We start from the raw sequence: 15,827 nt of genomic DNA, 5'->3' as shown, positions 1-15,827 counted from the left end.
CTGCCCCGCCAATAATGCACCCCAACATGGAGTAATAACTTTATTACAGAAAATTGTAAGTGAATGATAAAAGGCCACAGCTTGGATTGGTTACAGTGAATGTTCCCTCTCTTTTCCCACCAGCACTGTGCAGGGACCCACCCCGTGGACACGGTGTTCCAGCTGTGACTGGAACCAAATGGGCGGCAACACAGGCTGTGGGTGCATGGCACCGATGCAGCACTGCATGGCTGTGCACCTACATAGCTTAAAGGGGATGTTGGTTACAGCAGAATAGTCTTGGTGAAACATAAGGAGCCTCGTGGCGCAGTGGTTAAACTGCTGTACTGCAGCCAAAACTGTGCTTGTTCCCTGGGGTTCAATCCCAGGTAGCCGGCTCAGAGTTGACTCAGCTTTCTATCCTTTTGAGGTTGGTAAAATGAGTAACCAGCTTGTGGGGGTGGGGGCAATGTGTAGCCTGCATAATTAACTTGTAAACCGCCCAGAGAGTGTTTTAACCACTATGGGGCAATATATAAACAGCATGTGTTGCTTTTTATAAGGAGCAAATCCCAGCATCAGGTAATCTGCCAGTTGATATAAACCTCCCAGCCCTCACTGAGCGACCGAGGATGGTTGAAACAAAACGGGTCTGATGACTTTCTGTCACCTGTTGTAGGGAACTGAGACAATGCCACAAAGCCATGGAGAAGATGCCCTGCTGAGCCAGACATGTCTCTGTCAGTCTCCTGCTCCCCAATACCACCAGAAGGGATCTTTTGTCTGGGATAGGGTCTACCGATCACCTCCCTTACCAAGGATCTACTCCCACGCACAAAACAGCTGGCCACTGCAACGGATGATGCCATGAGAGACATACAAATACAATTCCTCTTTTCATCCACCAACAATACAAACAACATTTGTCCTCAGCAAATGGTAGGGGTGAGTGTGCAAAGATCAGATCAGCTTTGACTGGAAAATGCTTTTGTACTTCTCTGTCCAACTGAAGTAAATATGTCCCCCTTCCAAATTACGAGGGAAGACTTCACCCCTCCTACCACAGACAACGTGTTCTCTCTTGACTGGCTCTCAGCTCTTCCCAGCACAGCATGCCCCACAAAGGAAAGGCAGTGATGCAAAAGAGACAATGCCACAAAACCATGGAGAAGATGGCAGCTGGCATCTGCACTCCAGGATTGGACAAACCACAAACCAGGCCCCCAAGGTGATCTGATTAGGGTGATCCGGGATAATTCCTATGAGACTACCTATGCTCAAGTGAGCATGTCTCTGATCACATTGTGTGATATTGTATTATTGGACTGTGCCGTGTCCAGTGTGGAAGCAAGTTCATATAAAATTCATTCCCTGGTTTGATCTTCCCCAATGAAAAATCTGACCTACACTGGGGGAACCAGGTGAATGGGACAGACTGGGACACTGGAAGGTGTGGGAAAGGAGGGGTCTTGCAAAATTAAATTAGTTAAAAGTAGTAGTAGTACTTTATTATGGTCTAAGACCAGTAAAACCAAAACAGTATAAAATAGACACATACAGTTATTGTTTCGGGCAGGATAATACAATTCAATTTAAACATGTTAAAACAGTTAAAATTAAAAGGCTTCTATGGTAGGCAGCAGCTCTGCTCATGGAAGATGCACACTTTGCGGGATCTTCCCTCCCCATCTCGTTAGGGAAATTGCCAAGAAAAGGATGAGATGGTGAAGTCATCAAGTCATCAACTTCCTTCTGCTGGCATGATGTTGAACAAAAGGCAGTGATGATCCCTGGTCACTACTGGTAAAGTTCAACACTTTTTTCCATTCAGAGAAGTGTTTAAATATTGAAAAATGTATATGTGGACAAATTTAAGGCTATGGTTTCCAGATTAGATAAAAAATAAAAACAAAAACAAAATGATTAAATGTGTTTTTTTTAAAAAAAAAAATTGTGGTGTAATGTTTTATAGCTAGGAGAGTTAGGCATTTCTATATTTAGATATAATAAAAGCTGGATTAGAATCTAATGAAGGAAGAATGAAAATTGGAGGAGGAAGCATCAATAAATATATGCAGATGAGACCAGATTATGGGCATAAAACTCATTCACCTGAAATTAGTGCTGAAGAATGTTGGCCAGGGACAGCTTGAAAGATGGGACCTGTTTCAGGTGAGTGGAATTTAGGTGTCCACAGATATCTGCCCACAGATATCTCCAGATAGTGCAAAGATATAGAGGAAAATAATAGAAAGGGGAAAATCAGAGATCTGTTCAGGAAAATTGGAGATATTAAAGGAACATTTTGTGCAAAGATGGACATGATAAAGGGCAGAAATGGTAAGGTCCTTACAGAAGCAGAAGACATCAAGAAGAGGTGGCAAGAATACACAGATGAATTATACCAGAAGATCTGGATGTCCTGGACAACCCAGATAGTGTGGTTGCTGACCTTGAGGCAGACATCCTGGAGAGCGAAGAGGGCCTTAGAAAGCAAGGCCAGTGGAGGTGATGGCATTCCAGCTGAACTATTTATAAATCTTAAAAGATGACATTGTTGAAGTGCTACACTCAATATGCCAGCAAGTTATGAAAACTCAGCAGTGGCCAGAGGATTGGAAAAGATCAGTCTACATCCCAATCCCAAAGAAAGGCAGTGCCAAAGAATGCTCCAACTACTGTACAATTGTACTCATTTCACACGCTAGCAAGGTTATGCTCAAAATCCTACAAGGTAGGCTTCAGCAGTATGTGAACCGAGAACTCCCAGAAGTACAAGCTGGATTTCGAAGGGGCAGAGGAACTAGAGACCAAATTGCTAACATGTGCTGGATTATGGAGAAAGCCAGAGAGTTCCAGAAAAACATCTACTTCTGCTTCGTTGACTATGCAAAAGCCCTTGACTGCTTCAACCAAAGCAAACTATGGCAAGTTCTTAAAGAAATGGGAGTGCCTGACCATCTTATATATCTCCTGAGAAATCTCTTATGTGGGACAGGAAGCAACAGTTAGAACTGGATATGGAACAACTGATTGGTTCAAAATTGGGAAAGGAGTACGACAAGGCTGTATATTGTTCCCCTGCTTACTTAACTTCTATGCAGAATACATCATGCAAAAGGCTGGACTGGATGAATCCCAAGCCGGAATTAAGTTTGCCGGAAGAAATATCAACAACCTGAGATATGCACCACTCTTAAGGCAGAAGGTAAGGAGGAATTAAAGAACCTCGTAATGAAGGTGAAAGAGAAGAGTGCAAAAAAAGTCTGAAGCTCAACATCAAAAAAACTAAGATCATAGCCACTAGTCCCATTACCTACTGGCAAATAGAAGGCAAATATGGAGGCAGTGACAGATTTTACTTTTTTGGGCTCCATGATCACTGTAGATGGTCACAGCAGCCACAAAATTAAAAGATGCCTACTTCTTGGGAAGAAAGCAAAGACAAACCTAGACAGCATCTTAAAAAGCAGAGACATCACCTTGCCGACAAAAGTCCAAATAGTCAAAGCTATGGTTATTCCAGTCGCAATGTATGGATGTGAGAGCTGGACCATAAAGAAGGTTAACCCCCAAAGAATTGATGGTTTTGAATTGTGGTGCTGGAAGAGACTCTTGAGAGTCCCCTGGACTATCCATTCTGAAGGAAATCAAACCTGAGTGCTCACTGGAAGGACAGATCCTGAAGCTGAAGCTCCAGTACTTTGGCCATCTCTTGAAAAGAGAAGACTCCCTGGAAAAGACCCTGATTTGGGGAAAGTGTGAAGGCAAGAGGAAAGGGGGATGATGAAGGATGAGATGGTTGGACAGTGTCATCAAAGGTACCAACATGAATTTGACCAAACTCCGGGAGGCAGTGAAAGACAGGAGGGCATGCTCTGGTCCATGGGTTCACGGAGAGTCGGACACAACGTAACGGCTAAACAACAACAAAACTGATGACGTCTTTCTATTAAATTTTCTATCTCTGCCAGAATACATCATGCATCTCAGGTACAAATATAGTGGAAGCCTTTATCTGAAGGAGACATAATTTATACTTTTATACATTCACTGTAAACACTTGTCAAACTGAGGTAGGATGGTGTAGTATCTCAGAAGCATAATAGATAGAACATAAATTAGCAACAATGGTAATCTCAACAAAAACAGAGGTACACGTATTAGAAATAGCAGAAGCAAACATTTTCTAAAACAGAAAAATAAAAATTAGTATAATAGAGGAAGAAATAAATTGTCCTTGCTATTCATGAGCCTGTTATTTAAAACATTTTAAAAGTTAGCCTTCCAATTTCTTTATACTTTTGAATGCCAGTAGGCCATTTGTTAAGCACAAAGCAAGATGTAATGCTAAATGCATCAGTTCAAGTAAGATGTGTGTGTGTATGTGTACCGTCAAGGCTGGCTGTCCTTCACAGTGGGAAATTTAACTTCCAGTCTCTGGCTCTGGAGCCAGGCAGCTACACACACACACACACACACACACACACACACACACACACACACACACACACACACACACAGAGAGAGAGAGAGAGAGAGAGAGAGAGAGAGAGAGAGAGAGAGAGAGAGTTAATAGATAGATACAGTGCATCACAGAGGTGAGTACCCCCCTCACATTTCATACATATTTTAGTATATATTTTCGTGTGACATTTGACTGCAATGTAAAGCAGTGAGTGTGCAGCTTGTATAACAATGTAAATGTGCTGTCCCCTCAAAATAATGCAACACACAGTCATTAATGTCTAAACCGCTGGCAACAAATGTGAGTACACCCCTAAGTGACAATATCCAGATTGGGCCCAAAGTGTCAATATTTTGTGTGGCCACCATTATTTTCCAGTACTGCCTTAACCCTCTTGGGCAAAGAGTTCGCCAGAGCTTCACAGGTTGCCACTGGAGTCCTCTTCCACTCCTCCATAATGACCTCACAGAGCTGGTGGGTGTTAGAGAACTTGCACACCTCCACCTTCCATTTCAGATGCTCAATAGGGTTTAAGTCTGGAGACATCCTTGGCCAGTCCATCACCTTTACCCTCAGCTTCTTTAGCAAGGCAGTGGTCATTTTTGGAGGTGTGTTTGGAGTTGTTATCATGTTGTAATACTGCCCTGCGGCCCAGTCTCTGAAGGGAGAGGATCGTGCTCTGCTTCAGTGTGTCACAGTACATGTTGGCATTCATGGTTTCCTCAATGAACTGCAGTTTGTCAGTGCTGGCAGCACTCATGCAGCCCCAGACCATGACACTCCGACCACCATGCTTGACTATAGGCATGACACACTTGGATTTCTTCTCCTCACCTGGTTGCCGCCACAAACGCTTGACATCATCTGAACCAAATAAGTTTATCTTGGTCTCATCGGACCACAGGGCATGGTTCCAGAAGTTCATGTCCTTAGTCTGCTTGTCTGCAGCAAACCATATGCGGGCTTTCTTGTGCATCATCTTTAGAAGAAGCTTTCTTCTCGGACGACAGTGGTGGAGACCAATTTGATGCCGTGTGCAGGATATGGTCTGAGCACTGATAGGCTGACCCCCTTCAACCTATGCAGCAATGCTGGCAGCAGTCATACATCTATTTCCCAAAGCCAATCTCTGGATATGACTCTGAGTATGGGCACTCAACTTCTTTGGTCGACCATGGCAAAGCCTGTTCTGAGTGGAATCTGTCCTATTAAACTGCTGTATGGTCTTGGCCATGTGTTGCAGCTCAGTTTCAGGGTTTTGACAATAGTCTTATAGCCTAGGCCATCTTTATGTAGACCAACAGTTCATTTTTTTCAGATCCTCAGATAGTTCATCACCATGAGGGGCCATGTGGAACTTCCAGTGACAAGTCTGAGAGAGTGAGAGCAATAACAATTTCTCCCCCTTCAAACCTGAGACTTGGGACGCTAACGGGTCTCATGACACTAGAGAGGGAAAATAGCTACTTGGGCTCAATTTGGACATTGTCACTTAGGGGTGTACTCACTTTTGTCACCTGCGTTTTAGACATTGATGTCTATGTGTTGTGTTATTTTGAGGGGACAGCACATTTACACTGTTATACAAGCTGTATTCTCACTGCTTTACATTGTAGCCAAGTGTCATTTGTTCAGTGTTGTCACATGAAAAGATATACTAAAATGTTTATGAAATATGAGGGGGCGTACTCACTTCCTAGATAGATGATAGATAGATAGATAGATAGATAGATAGATAGATAGATAGATAGATAGATAGAGAGAGAGAGAGAGAGAGAGAGAGAGAGAGAGAGAGAGAGAGAGAGAGAGAGAGAGAGATCTGAGTGACCAAGATCATCCACACTATTTTATTCCTGATCACTATGTATGGGTGTGAAAGCTGTATAGTTAAAAAAATTGACCAATCCCAGTCAAACAGACTGAATTGACCCCACAAAATTTGACAAGTTTAGCTTACAAGTAAAAACTTTATTAAAACATTAGAAGAGTAAGCTTTCGACAGGAAAACATATCCTACCAGTTTCATATGTGGGGCTGTATTTGCACTATTTTCCAGCCACATTGGCTCCATTTAATAACCCCATCTGGAGGTGTTGGTTCACTCAGATGTACCTCCTTTTGAATACAACCTAGTCAGCTTATACAGGGTCAGAGGCAAATCTAAATCAGTGCTTAGTCAGAGCTGTATGTTCTGTCCATTGTCCTCAAACTGATAGCTTCAGGTATGTTTTAGTAATTTGGTCTGGGAATCACTGCATTTGTAAGGAATGCCCTAGTTAAGAAGATGACAGTCCTCAAATTTCCCAGGTATATATTTTTAGCTAGCGCAGCACCAATTTACAGGTGATAGACTTTTATTCCCACAAGCCATGCTCTTACTTAATCTTCTGTTTCAGCTAGAGATCTAGGCTGGGCGTCACAGCTTAAAGTGAGCATACAATTAACTGGAAAGCTTCATTCTGTGGTTATTAGTATTAATGGAACCTTGACAATTTGGAAAGGCAAAGCATGTGGTACTCTTCAAGGGTCATTCTTGGGTCCACTCTTATTTAAGAGTCTTTAATTCATTAACAACTTGGCTAACTCAGTGGAAAACTGCCAATCAGATTTTCTGATGACCCACCCAAAGGAACTGCAAACACTACAGTCGATAACGTTGGAAATTTAAAAGGAGTTTGATGGATTAAAACAGAAAGCTGGACAACCAACTGCAGTCCACACAAGAGAACTTTAAAAGAATGATAGAAAAGCCAAATACAGTAAATAATTGCCCAGTACATACCTACTGAATAGGTGAAACTAAGCAAATTGCTTGAAGTACAGACCATAAATGTAGTAATTATGTAGTAATTTATATAGTAATTGATCAGCTACAACCTCCCCAATTATACACAAATATGCAGCATTGGGAGGGCATCTTCCATGGCTGTATAGGCTACCTTTCCCCAAAGGATTGAATCAACAATAAAGCCATGCTCTGTACTTTATTACTCAACAGACACCTTAAACATGGGCTGCATAGGACCTGAAGTTGCAAGCATCATCAGAAAGCTAAAAATAGAGGCTCCTTTTGTCTCGTACTAAACTGTGAGAGGCAAGCTTAGGTAATCCTTTTTACACCAATCCAGTGCCCCAGAGTGCTTACAACTGCCTCTTAAGACTCTCCCTCCAAGGGGATTAAATTGAGTTACATGATATTGCCAGTTAGTGAACACACAGGAAATGATAGTATAGTATGTTGTTGTTTTTGTTATGTGCTGTCAGGAGGCCTCCAACATATTGGTGACCCTACAAATGAGTGACCTTCAAAGTGTCCTGTCCTCATCAGCCCTGCTCACCTCTAGTAAACTCAAACCTCTTACTTTCTTTAGGGAGTCAATCCATTTTGTATCTGGTCTTCCTCATTTCCTGCTGCCTTCCACCTTTCCCAACATTATTGTCTTTTCCAGAGAATTCTGCCTTCTCTGAGAACTGAGGCTATTCTACTGACCAAAACAGGCCAGCCTTGGTTTCAACACGTTTGCCTCCAGAGATTTGATGTAGGACCCACTTGTTTGTCTTTCTAGCAATCTAGGGTATCTGTAGAAATCCCCTCAAACACTATATTTCAAACAAATATTTTTTTCCCTTTCAACTTTCTTTCCTGTCCAACTTTCACACCTGTACATAGTGATCAGGAGTAAAGTAGTGTGGAATGATCATGATTTTGGTCTCCAGTAACACATCTTTGTGCTCAATTATCTTTTCTAATTCCTTTGTTGCTGCCTTTCCGAGTCTCAGTCTTTTTCTGATTTCTTGGGTGCAGTCTCTATTTGGATTGTTGATTGAACCATAGTATGCAAAATCATTACCTATTTCAATTTCTTCATTGTCAGTATTAAAATTCTGCAGGTCTTCTGTAACATGATTTTTTGTCTTTTGTTTAGCTGCAGTTCTGTTTTGGCACTTTCTTCTTTCACTTTCATCAGAAATCATTTCAAGTTATTGCTGCTTTCTGCCAGTACAATGGTATCTCATCCGAGTATTTTAAATTACTGATTTTTTTCAACCAATTTCCACTTCTCCTTCATCTGAATCTAGTCTGGCTTTCTGTATGATAAGACTTAATAAATACGAGGATGAAATGCACCCTTGTCTGACACCTTTGCCTGCAGGAAACCAATCTCACTGTCCATATTCTGTCCTAATAGTAGTTTCTTGACCACAATACAAGTTATGCATCGCAATCAAGTGCTGAGGCACATCCATTTCTTTCAGAACAACCCATAGGTTCTCTTGATCCACAATGTCAGAGGCTTGGCGATAGTGTATTTATCTGCTTTTTATTTAAAATATTTTTACCCCACCTTTCTCCTTAAAAGTACCCAGGGCATAGACTGATCTTCTGAAAGTATCTGGTGTGTTCCAGTACCTAGTGGATATTTCCAATATGGTTTTGTTTTCAGAATCCAGACTGAATATCAGGCATTTTTCATCCATATAAGGTAAAAGCTTTTGTTGCATCACTTAAGCGCCACTTTGCTTATATGGGAAATTAGAGCAATTATTGTATTATAGTTACGTGACATTTTCTTTCTTAGGGATCAGAAGCGATATTGAACATTGCCAGTCTGTGGACCATTGTTTTGTTTTCCATATTTGTTTGCATATTCCTGATAAGATTTTGGCAGATTATGTCACTGTGGCTCAAAATTGTTCTATCAGTATTCCGTCTACTCCTGGTGATTTATTTCTTACCAGTGATTTCAGAACAGCTTTTTTTTCACTTTCTAGAATTGCATAGTTTAAAAAAACTTTGTTTGCAGTTAGTATATAGCTCGCAGTGCTCTTTAGGCAAAGTCATCTTAAAACAATGTACTCATGCTTATCATGGGCTCTGTGATCACTGCAGATGGAGACAGAAGCCACAAACTTAAAAGACGCCTGCTCCTTGGGAGGAAAGTGATAACAAACTTTGACAGCATCTTAAAAAGCAGAGACATCACCTTGCCGACAAAAGTCTGAATAGTCAAAGCTATGGTTTTTCCTGTAGTGATGTATGGAAGTGAGAGCTGAACCATAAAGAAAGCTGACCGCCGAAGAATTGCTGCTTTTGAATTGTGGTGCTGGAGGAGGCTCTTAAGAGTCGCCTGGACTGCAAGGAGAACAAACCTATCAATTCTAAAGGAAATCAAACCTGAGTGCTCACTGGAAGGACAGATCCTGAAGCTCCAATACTTTGGCCATCTCATGAGAAGAGAAGACTCCTTGGAAAAGACCTTGATGTTGGGAAAGTGTGAAGGCTAGAGGAGAAGGGGACGACAGAGGACAAGATGGTTGGACAGTGTCATTGAAGTGACCAACATGAATTTGACACAACTCTGGGAAGCAGTGGAAGATAGGAGGGCCTGCCGTGCTCTGGTCCATGGGGTCACAAAGAGTCGGACATGACTAAACGACTAGATGACGATGATTCATGCTTATCATTTGTTGGATAACAGAAGACCATGTGGCCAACTAGTGTTATTTGAATCTGTTTGAAACAGCTAAGGAGTACCAGTGTTGAACATGGTATCATCCACTTCTGCACAAACACACATCACATACAGAGCAAAGGGATGCTATGTGAAACTCATTTCTTAAATGTTGTGTAGAAATGTAGGTTAAAGCTGACAAAAAAAATCCCCACACATTTTATTTTTGGCACAGGACACGGATATTTTGGGGTGATAATATTTCAGATCCAAGTTTCAAAGCACAAACAATTTAATCCTAAATGATCATGATTAAAATCTGCACAAAAAGCCAGTGACTGAACTCCAGTCATAAGCTGCAATGGAAGTAGTCCCATTAAATCAATGTAACCTACAGAGAAGTTGACTTACTCATGGTCTAGTTGTGTCTTACTAATGGATTTCAGCCAAAGAATCATGCTGAATAGCTGTAGGTCATGGCTAGAGATGGGGACGACTCACCATTTTGGCGAGTTGTCCTAGTCCGTGAATCATCAAAAGCTGACGACTCATGAAGCACGAAGCTGCCCCCATGAACTGACGAAGCATGAATTTATTCATCTATTTGAGGGGGGGGGTTACTAAAAAAAACACTGCAGGCTAAGGGAATCCAGGCTGCTCTTTCCAAAGATGGCAGCTGCAGCTTCCCTATCCTAAATGAAGCTGCAGTTGCCATCTTTGCAAAGGGCAGCCAGTGTTCCTTTGTACAGGCCATGGCTGCAGAGACCTGCTGGAGACGGCGGCAGTGATTATGGTGGGGCATGGTGGCAGAAGTGGGGCTGGCAGGGGGCAGCAACTAAGGTAGGGAGAGTAAGTGGCAGGGGATAGGATGTGGGGGTGGGTGGCTGCCTATTGAACTACCACTCAAGCTAATAGGCAGAATGAGAAAGCCGTATCTCTTCATATGGGGGATGAATAAAAATGGGCAATATTCATCCCTTCATATTTGTCGGGTTCTCTGGAACCCACAAATATGAAGGAATGAATATTTAACAAATCAGCAATTTCTGACAAATATTGTGACCTGTTTTTTTTATTTGTCCCCATGTCTAATCACAGCTGAATAAATCATCCTATATAGGGGACACTGTAAATCAGTTCTGACTTGAAGGCACATATCACACATATGCTAAATAGTAGAGAGATCTGTGGCCTATTTTTTTAAAAAAATAGAGGGATTAGACCCATGAAAAGAGGATTACCTAAGCTTCCAGGTGCAGCAATTCACTGTTTTTGCCAGGAAAAAGGTTGTCAGGCAAGGGCTGGGGCTGCAAAAGCAGACTTATGGAGGGGTCAATGCAGCACCAGGTCTGTAGCCTGCTCAATCCAAGCTAAAGATTCTTTATATGAAGTAAAGCTCCTTATACGTGAAGTTCCCTGGTGAACCATTTGGTCCATGAATCTCAGACTCATCTCTGGGCAGGCTACTTTCTCTATATTTCAGCTTCCGAAGTAAATGATTTTTGTATTTATAAAACCCATCCAGCCATTCAAATGCTTTCCCTCCAGCGAAAGTGAAAGAAAAGAAATAAGAGTAATGTATTCTCAAAGGCTTTCATGGCTGGGATCCGATAGTTGTAGGTTTTTCGGGCTGTTTGGTCACGTGTTTGTACAACTGGGAATCACGGGGAGAACAATTTCTTGCCATTTGTTACAGATTTTACATGGGGCAACTCATTATTTATAGGACAGTAGATCCAAACAAATATTATACTGTTGAACGGACCATTCTTGAGTTTCACTGAAGGCAGTGGTAAGAGCAATGTCTCTATGTCTTCTCGGAGTGACTTAAAAAGCAAGGCATGCTGCTTATATACCGCCCCATAGTGCTTCAAGCACTCTCTGGGAGGTTTACAAATTAATTATGCAGGCTACACATTGCCCCCCCCCCCCCCCAGTGAGCTGGGTACTCATTTTACTGACCTTGGAAGGATAGAAGGCTGAGTCAACCTTGAGCCGGCTACCTGGGATTGAACCACGGGTCGTGAGCACAGTTTTGGCTGCAGTACAGCGTTTTAACCACTGCGCCATGAGGCTCTGTTAAAGCAAACAGTATTACACAATCATTCCTTGACATAGACTTGAAAGAGTCAGCTATTTATGGGAAAGAATTTGCAAATGTCGTGCAAAAAGATAAATTGCTGCTAACAGAAATGATGCTTCAACAATTAATTTTTGTTATGCTTGTTACACATTTCTGGTTCTGCTGCCTGGCTAACAAGGGTACATGGAAACAACAAGCCTTTGACAGCATTAAATGAACGGAGCAGTAGCATAATTATATATATATATAATAGTGGATATTTTCAGCATTTCACTTCTCTCTCTCTCTCTCTCTCTCTCTCTCACACACACACACACACACACACACACACACACACACAGAGAGAGAGAGAGAGAGAGAGAGAGAGAGAGAGAGAGAGAGAGAGAGTTCCTTTTGTTCAGCCTCCAGGTGGTTACACAATGTCAACGCAAACAGGTCCTTAGAATTTCAGAATCCAGGCCTTTCATTCATTTCAAGAATTAAATTTGTCAAAGAAATGACTGATATTCATTGTCTGGAGCACCTTTCATTTGTTCAAGCCATTAAAGGGAAATCTGATTTGAACCAAAGTGAGGATCTCCGACACAGGAGGACCCTGTACTGGAAGATTCATTCGGCTTTCAGGATGATTAATTTCTGGAGTCTGAAGAATTTTTGTTTCAGGGACTGTGAGATGTGGTGCTTAGCACAGCCAGACAGTGTACTGCTGTAAATTCCCAAAGCAGGCAATCATATTTTGATGAAACCTCATTCGTCTTAAGCTGTTTCCCCCCCCCTTGATTTGAAGAGACTGCTTAAGTATACATGCATGAACAGGGTAATGTTATTTATAGAATGTGTGAGCATATTGACATAGAAAACATGTGGACATGTCTGGTTTAACCTATTATTGGTCGCAAGTGACCATCAAGGTGTTTGATGGCAGGTGGCTGTCTCTTAGAGAACCAGTCATTGCATGTGGTTTAATTCTGAAAAAAAAAAAAGCAGCACCAAGAGTAAGAAATCATTACCTGAAAAATAGGCACAGCAATAAATGTCACGCGCTACAGTAATACACACATATATATCCCAAGGAAGACATTTCAAGGTTATGCATACTCTTCTATAACTCACAGAACAAATATAATCCAGGTCAGTCCCTTGCTCATTCACTCTCTTATTTCACTTTAGCCTCTAACTATACTAAGGGAGTTGAATAAGTCCTCTCAATGGAATGGTTAATATATTTTCCATTAAGCTAATCTGTCTTCTAATGATGAGGTATGGTTGAGTGCCAGAGTAACTCTCAGTCTGGAATTGCCCAGCACTAAGCATAATGTCTCCCCCCCCCCCCCGTTTACAATGATCAATGGCACTCTCATTGATCACAACAGATCTGTTCTGTTTCAGATGACTGATCCCTATATCTCAGCATTTGGTATTGATAATACATTAACTCACTATCAGCTCCAAACAGCACAGCACAACAGCTGCAAAGTAGATGCTTTATTGTAAACGCAGAAATGAATCATTCACTTTGTTTATTACCTCTTCCAGTCTCTGTCACTCCACAATAAATTACCCAGTAACTCTCTTTTTTTTTCTTCAACTCACAAACTTTAATAGCAGTACATAAACGGCTAAGACTTGTGTATCCATGTTCAGAGAAATTTCAGCTGGTTGCTAATCCAGAACCTTAATGATTACTATAGGAAAATGAGGGGAATTAATGCAGAGAAATGATGGCATGCATTAAGAATGTATGATAAATGGCCTCATCAGGACTTTACTCATATATTTTGGAGAACCAAGTTCAGTTTCACTTTTGCCATGCATTGTATGAGTTTACTGTATACTAAGTTTTCCTATGCACACCTAGGGTGTTTTTAAGTATGTGCTACAATCAGACAGATTTGTGTTTGGAAACACAAGCATCATAGGAACACTATACTTGGAGAAGGAAAAACAACTGCAGTTCCACTTCTAGTGTATACTCTGGACTGAATGCACTGGTAGCTCATGTCCAGATTTATCCTTTTCTATAGCCTATCCTGACCGGTTGAATTTTGGATTCAGTAACCTTCAGAGGCAGGATTATCTACTTCAATTAGCAATGGCAATTCAAGTCGGTTGCGGAAATAAGAAACGAAACCTACCAGTCTGACATTTCTCAGGCTATATAATCTACCTTCATCAAAAGATAAGCTTGCCTCATAATGGTTTCAATAATAACCTCCATCAAACCAGCCATAATTGCTTTCCATTAATTTTGCACTCAAAATTACCTGGCAGAAGTGGTTCATGTTAAAGAGAGAATCAGGGCAGTGCCACCATTAGGCACAAGGATACTACCCAACTCTAGTCCAAATATGAGTTCTCTTTGGACACTACATTTCCTAAGGATTCTGTCACCCATACTCTGTTACTGGAAGTAGAACTGAACAAAATGTAGTTTTCTAGAAGCCCTCATATACACTAGGCTTCAACTCTTCCTATAAGGTTATGTTATGCCAGACGGGTTTGGGAAAAGAGAAAGGGTGGGAGGATTTAGAGTGGTTCAGTTACTAGATGGAAGTATTGAAAGTTGCATCTGGATTACATCATTTACTTTTTGATTTCAGTGATGCTCAGGATGGGATACAGGTCATGGAAATGTTTAACATACGGATAGGCCATGGCATCTTCAGTGAGAAAAGCGGACTGTCCATGGCTTCAGCATAGACAGTATCGATCTAGGGGGATAAGTAAACTGAAACATTTTATGGTGACTATCTTCCTGTCAGGGCATTATAGACTAAAACTTTGGAATGGGCTTAGAAAGAATAGCATATTCTCCAGTTATGTAAAGAAAATATTTCATTTCAGTGAACCCATTATAAATTGAGCTGTGGGGATGAGCTCACTTGTCACCCGTCTGAATGCAGTTTCTTATCAAATATAGAATAAAATCCTGCATGTGGAAAGCTGTGATGCCAAGAAGAAGGCCTCATTACAGTCTAAAAATGTGTGATAAATTAGTGTACCAATTAAAATGTCAAGCATGTCCAAAATAAAGTGCAGAATTTCCCCCCCTGCTAAAACTGTTTATTTGGCTTTACCTTTGTTTTTAATTTTGTTCCTTTAATCCAGATCCTCAAGATCAATGCCTTTGCCCTCCTTAACCTGGAATAATGACATGAGACCAGAATTGTGGATTAAACACAGGCCACACTTTATTGACATAATGAATGTTGCCAATCCTTTGGCAAAGGGGGTCCTGCTGTAGTGCGGAATCAGGTTTAAACACAGAGGTCTGAACAGATGTGGTGGTGCTGCAGGCTAAACCGCAGAAGCCTGTGCTGCAGGGTCAGAAGACCAAGCAGTCGTAAGATCGAATCCACGCGACGGAGTGAGCACCCTTCGCTTGTCCCAGCTCCCGCCAACCTAGCGGTTTGAAAGCATGCAAATGCAAGTAGATAAATAGGGACCACTTCGGTGGGAAGGAAACAGCGTTCCATGTCTAAGTCGTACTGGCCATGTGACCACGGAGGATTCTCTTTGGACAAACACTGGCTCTATGGCTTGGAAACGGGGATGAGCACCGCCCCCTAGAGTCGAACACGACTGGACAAAAATTGTCAAGGGGAACCTTTACCTATCTGCCACTAAAGTAAATTCTGAACCCTAAGGAGCCTGCAGCGTCTAACTAGACCTGAAATTTGGCCTTAAGCATCTTGTCTCCTCTCCAAAAGGAAATACCATTGCCCTCAGTTAGGAACTAACCCCAAATCTTCAAATCCTCTCTCATATCATACGTGATTCTAGTCCTGTGAAATGGGTGATGGAGCCCTTTCATTGCCTTGCAAAGCCATGCAGAAAGGCACGT

The sequence above is a fragment of the Pogona vitticeps genome, chromosome 1 (assembly GCF_051106095.1).
Source record: "Pogona vitticeps strain Pit_001003342236 chromosome 1, PviZW2.1, whole genome shotgun sequence".
NCBI classification, from domain to species: Eukaryota; Metazoa; Chordata; class Lepidosauria; order Squamata; family Agamidae; genus Pogona; species Pogona vitticeps.
This window is presented reverse-complemented; position numbering follows the sequence as displayed.